A 7214-nucleotide genomic window follows, 5' to 3' on the forward strand; every position below is an offset into this window, starting at 1 on the left:
TACTAAAAACATACTAAAAACAATGCCAAAAAGCATACAAATTATCCGCTCATCAATGATACACTAATACCGCAATATGTGATGTAGTTGTATGCTGAGGTTCGTGACGTGTTTGGTGGTTTTTGGTTGTCTTCTTCAATATCCCATGCAGTCCCGGTCCCGACGAGGCCGATTCACTTCGCCGATGCGCAGGATAGTGTTGGCGTAGAGTTGAGCGAGTTTGATTCAGATTATGTTGTCGACACCGGGTCGTCCAATGATAGTGAATCATATAGGAGTATGTGCCGAATACTCCAACTGGTAGAGGTATTCGATTTCTTCTTCTTCCCCTGTTGCCTGTTCCACAGTTATTAGAAGTTCCAAGCTATTATCACACTCTTAATTTGTATGCAATGCAACTAGAGGACCCTTTCAATCTTGACGACAGTGAGGATTATAACACAAATTGAGGGGTAGAATTTTAAGTGAGCCATAGGTTTAGGAGTAAAGATGTTGTTCTCTTGGAAGTGAAAAATTACAGCATTCGAAGAAATGTCGAGTACAGGGTCTTGGAGTCGGATAAGCTGAAATACTATTGTCGATGCAAGCAATTCTCCGCTGGGTGTCCATGGAGTCTTCATGTAGCACTTCGACAGAATATGAACTACTAGTAAATATTGTATTTAACAATTTATAGAATTAATTTAACGTACACTAAGGTATATCTTAGATGTTGAAATTTATGAGTTTCTTATAGGAAGGTGCAGAGGTTTGGGTGGTGTTCATGCTTAATTAGATAGCAGTTTGATTTGCAGTGTTATCCTACCAATTATACATACTCATCCATCTGTATCCATCCCAGTATTGCAAAGTACAATATAACAAAGTTATCATTTCAAGCCATCATATTGAAAGGTGTGAATGGCAAAACAGAAAACAATTGTTCAGATTTATAGCGATTGGGAAGAGTCGTACAACAAGATTTTTATTCTGTTACAAGCTTTGTCTCACAGCCTTTCTGGTGCCATACATGATCGTGTTTTAGTTCCACACTACAATAGAAACATGATTGAAAGAGATTTTAGCAATCTTGATAAGGTGTTTTGGGACTTCCCTCCGTGTATCGAAGCCTTTAAGATAGGAAGATTCCAGACGTCATACCTCGTCAAACCTGAGCGTATCTAGTCTATGTTGTAATCTAAGATCTCTGTCATGAAGGTGGTCCCGAGTCTGCTATCCAAGTCTCGCAAACCTAATAATAAAAAAAGTTACAATTAGTTTTTAATATTGTACATTTTTATTATTACCACAGAAATATTAAAAAATTACCTCGAAGTAAGAGAAAATCTGAGAATATCATATCCTGTAGGACATAAAGTCGGAAACATGTAGTAGATCCACGACATGACTAACAGCACGCTCCCAGCAATGTCTGTCATCTCACGCCAGGCAGCGCTGTACAACGGATGATAGGTGTACAACAGCAACATAAAGCCCCATGACAACCGCCTGTAATTATCAAAGTCCTCCAAAAGCAGCAGCCATCTGAGGGAGACTTGGTTGGCTGACTTGTCTATAAACAAGTATCCCTAATCAACATAAGTATGTAACATCTGGCATACTAGTGGAGAATAGCTGCATCAGTCCTTGGTGGAATGTGGGCCGCCCTATTCCTGAGCCAAGTCATCTTCGGCCCGAAATTTTGCTTCTTGTCCTCAGGCTGGAGTGAAGGCCTATCACCGAATAAATCCTCAACCACCACCATGTGGGAGCCCATAGAACTGCTGAAAATCTCTAGTGCAACTACCTATCGGGTCACCATCTGTGCAAAAAGTAAGGCATTGTCGAAGATGAAATCTCTCAACTCTACTGTATATCCGAACCTAGCCTCCTTGATATAAGGTAGTAGCACATCAGGCGACAGAAGCTCCAAAGCCACACGACGTGTTAAGAGCAACCGAGGCAATTGTATAACTACTATTCATTAGTCTTCTGAAACTTATTGCTTATTGCATTTCATATTACTTTACAATAAAATAATTACGAATATAACTTAATTAAATTTAAGAATGACTCATTAAATAATTTAATGCATATGAATATTACTATATATAAGAGAATGTATTATTCACTTAATAATATAATTTAATTAAATTTAAGCATGAATCGTTAACTAATTTAATGCATAAAAAATATATTATTTAATTAAGAATAACAAATAAAAATATAATTATTTCATAATAAACTAATACGACAGATAAAAGTTATTTCATATATACCTAATCAAATTCTAATGTTCTACTCTTCCAACAAATCTCATTCAAGTAAATACTAAACATCTAATTAACATATAAGGTGGTATCAACTAAAAACTAAATAAATCAAAATACATTAACTAATTACACTACAAGAAAAATTACTTTTAGCGACCATTTATTTTGCTTTTAGCAGCAATACCGCTAATACATTTACCAGCAATTAGACATTAGCCGTCTTATACTTTGTCGCTAAAAGATTTTAGCGGTAATTATAACATTTGCTGGTAAAGACTTTTTTAATGGCTGCAAAAAGTATATAATTTTTAACGGCAATTTTCTTGGCAATTTATATGCCCACTAAAAGTAATTCTAAAATTGCAATGTTATTCATTTTTAGCAGCCATTACTATTGCCGCCAAAACCTATTTTACTTGCAATTTATATAGCCATTAAACATAATTCTAAAATTATAATGTTATTCACTACAATTATTATTGTTATGTATAATATAAATATACTAAAATTAATTATTACAAAATGAGATATTTTATTAAATTCAAAATATTGATACACAAATTTTTCTTGAAAAGTAATAAATCATGTTACAAATCTAAACAACAAAAAATACTACAAGCCTATACACTCATAATGAGCTTCCTGTAGGGTTGCTATGTCTCCTTCTATCTCAACGGTAAGATCCATCATCCTTTCCTGACGTTCAGATTTTCCTTCATATTTTATGCATTTTATCTGCAAAGTATGAGGTGCATGTTTACTCTCCACATTATTTGAATTAATGGATCTTAAAATGACAGGAATTTATCTATTGCAAAAGCATGGTAATACTGTATTGGTGCATTATAACACAGGAAAAGAAAAAAATATAATAGTTTAGTAGATTTCAAAACCAAACACATAAATACATTAGTAATATGAATGAATTATAATTGAAAGAGAAAATAATATATGTACTTTTGGTAAGGAAGCCAGTGGCTTCAGTGATGAGAATGGTCTTATCCTCAACGAAGTGGAGTATGCTTCCCAACTCCATTATTGAAACATAATAGATAGAGCAAGAAAAATGTATAATGAGTACATTAACTCTGAATACAAAAATGTTGGTTTCTGCAATAGAATAAGGCAATATATTAAAACAAAAGTAGAGACCAAAATCTCAAGATAACATTAACTCTGAATACAAAATAATCATCTCTAAAATCTTAACAACAAACTTATCCCGTATAATAAGTACAAAGAAAATAGAGAAGAGCATGTGGTATCCAAAAAAGAAAGTCGATAAGCTCTATTAGAAAGATGTCTTGGCACCAGTGGAATGAGTGAAAGGGCAGCCACAACAAAAATCTATACACATGATATTAAATAAAAGCATCAGCACAAAAGAAAACTTTGCAAATCTGTAATTCATTGAAGGGAGTAGAAGAATATTTTACTTAGTTTTATTCGGAGAAAGCATACAACTTTTTGAACCTCTTAATTGTGTTTGAAATTGAATCATTGTAAACTAAGGCTAATATCTTGACCTGAGAAAACCAATCAAATAGGTTAAATGTGTTATGAAAGTAAAAACAAAAAAAAATTTTAGATTTTAGTGGTTGGTTACTACAAGAAACGAAAAAGGAGGAGGGCTGGTTTAGACAACTTTTGGCATTATTATTTTTAAAACATTAATGGTCCCCTAACAAAATATGTATGTATTCTGTGGGTCTTTGCATTTGTCCATTTCTGCAATGTGTATTCTATGTCTCAAACTTTATCAACAATTCACAAACTCAAAGGAGATCCTTACACCAATTCATGAAATTTTCCAATGCAATTAAAAAATTTCAGGAGACAAAAATATTATTCAACTTTGCCTGCAGCTGCAGGTTAGTGCATGTGAAAGTGAAATTGTTTTTAAGCTATAGGTTATTATTAGTGATGACTGGTGACTTTAGTGGCTCACACTAATCCTAAAGTGTACACTCAAATAGTTTGCTAACTATCACTCACAAAGGTAAACAAAAAATGCCCTGGTGTTGGCAAAAGAAAATGGTATACAAAAACTCAAACCACAGGATATGAATGAATCCTAATCACAATAACGTTACAAACTTCACTTTTACACATTTGTAGTTAATATTCAGCAAAGATCCCTAGCTAATATTCAGAAAGATTTACATTACAGTCAAATGCAAACCTCCTTGCAAGCATGATAGTTGTATTCCTTTCTTGCTCTGATTCAAAAGCTAATGCAAAAGAAAGCCCTTGCTTTAGCTGCCACAATAGAGTCTGTGCAGCAGCGTTCCCACCTCTTCAAACACCGTAAAGCTTAAGAACAAGAGCATTGAACATTATTGATTACATTTTATTTTATACAAATGAAATGAGAAGGAAAATCTTAAGCTTGTTCTAAATAAAACCTCCTAAATCATAGACTGCTAGAAAAGAGTTGTGCTAGGAAAAGTTAGTGTTTATCATACAATAAATATAAGGTTCTTTTCAGTGTTTAGAAAAAACTCGAGTCAAAGAATGATAGCAAGAAAACTATTTTGATGTTTTCACTTCATTTCATACACCTATGAACCATGATGCACACCGTTTAAAAATCAGAAATGACAAAACTAAGCCGTATAGAAAGAGAAAACTTTGAGGTGGAAATTTATTAAATAATGTTCAGTTCTCTCTCTCATTCTCACACACACCCCGTAACATAGATAAGAATGAGAAGGGAATGAAAAAGAGATAAAAAAAACATAAACCACATAAAAAATGGTCTAAAAGTATAATGCAATCATATTAAGCATAAAGTCATGAAGCTCTGTGAACTCTAAAACAGAGGTCAACAAAATTCAGTTTGAATTTGCTCTTAACGTGAATATTCAAATGAGTATACAAGAATATAGCCTTCACAGCCAAGTGAGAGAGTGCTACTCATTAGCCAGTAACAAACGAGCCAAATCGTAATCATCCAACTAGAAACAAAACATCTTGCAGTCAAAGGAGTTAGAACATGTTCTATGATCAATGCAGAACAAGAAGTCATTTACAAAATAAAAATAAAAATAGCTACCCTGAACAGATCTCATCTCCTTCTTGACATTGGCTTGCATCTCTTTAAGAGCAGCAGTTCCATCTTCTATATCCTTCAAGCGCTTATCCATGTCATCAAAATCCTACACTCACAATAGCAGTGACATAACATCAAAATTAGGGTTGCAAAAAGTAAAATGTAATCAGCTAAACAGACCAAATAAATTATTGGCGAACAAATAGACTATCAGAGGACAAATCTGTTCAGGATGCAATTGGTAAAATTTCTCATGTTAAAAAATAAATCAATTTCCCTGAGTTCCTTACAACCGCAAATTTGAAACCTATGCAGTTGCACAATTAACACAAGTATTAACAAAAATTAGCAGTAGCATTTTCAAATTTAAAAGCTAAAATACTCAAAATTACTGACAACTAAAATTGAGAGAGAGAGAGAGAGAGAGAGAGAGAGAGAGAGAGAGAGAGAGAGAGAGAGAGAGAGAGAGAGAGAGAGAGAGAGAGAGAGAGAGAGAGAGAGAGAGAGAGAGAGAGAGAGAGAGAGGAGAACTGCCAAACCTTTTCATGAACATGCAGCGCCAAAATTGGAGGAGATGCAGAGAAGGAAGAGCTTGGAGAACAAGAGCTCAAGCTTGGAATTTTGCAGTGAACATCCAGTCAAGAAGCTCCTCAACCTCCACGTCGAACGTCCTTGCCGCCATTGACGATGCTTTTGAAGATGAAAGTGATGTCGGTTCCACTGTAGCGACATATATCTGAGACGAACGAAGAAACAAAGACAACAACGTGGATCTGAGGCAGAGGATGAATATAGGAACGATGCAGTTTGAATGATAGACAGTTGTTGGTGATGACAAGGTCTGCGGCGGTAGTCGGCGATGAAGGGAATGGTTGAGGTTGTGCCGTTGTGAATTTCTGATTTAGGGTGGGAGTATTTTTTCCTATGTTTAGCAATTGATGGAAGAAGATGATAAAAGTAAAAATAAAAATAAAATAAAAAATTTAGCGGCAATAATGATAATTGCCATTGTTGTTGGGAAAAATTAGAACTAAAATAGAAAGACAGTAATAATTTAGTGGCAATAATAATGATTATCATTATAAAATATAATAATAACAATGACAAACATATAATTGCCGCTAAAATATAACTTAAATAAAATTAATAGTAACCATTGTATTATGGCCACTAAAAATTTGTCGCTAAAACTAATTTTTTTTAGTAGTGTTAACTATTAAAAATAATAGATACACAAACTGACCCTAAAATTAAGTGCTCTAGCGACATGCCAGGTTATTCAGTATATTATCGTTTTCAGATCAGACATAACCCCCTTATCCAACCATGTATGCTTTTAAAATTATCCAAAACTGAAAAAAAATTAGAATAAAGACAAGAATCTCGACTACACGTTTTATATAGTGTTCCAATGCATCTCAAATACTGAGTCTGTTTTTTTATTACACTCGTATCTCGGATACAAAGTACTCAATTATCACATTTTAAATGTATTCCAGTAGCATCCGAGTTGTGTTTTGCTGCGTTATTTCATATCCAGAGTATAATGTATCCGAGATATACGTTTAACATGATTTAAAATACTGAGCCTGATATACGAGGTGTTTTGCATATACATACACTTTATATTACAAATTTTCGTAAATATTATATTTAAATAATTTAAATAAAAAATCCATTTCTTAGCCATTAGTGTTCAAATTAAATTATAAAATATTAATGAATGTATTAGTGATTTATTTTTGAAAATTTTAACTTATTTGAATTTAGCAAATTATATATAATAGTTTCTTGTTTTACTGTTAATATGGAGATTACTTTAGTTCTTACTCAAATTTTACATTATTATTGTTATTGTTGTTGTTGTTGATGATGATGATTAATATAGTCAAAACAATTTTTAAAAATTA

Source organism: Arachis hypogaea, chromosome 10, assembly GCF_003086295.3.
Source record: "Arachis hypogaea cultivar Tifrunner chromosome 10, arahy.Tifrunner.gnm2.J5K5, whole genome shotgun sequence".
Classification (NCBI taxonomy): Eukaryota; Viridiplantae; Streptophyta; class Magnoliopsida; order Fabales; family Fabaceae; genus Arachis; species Arachis hypogaea.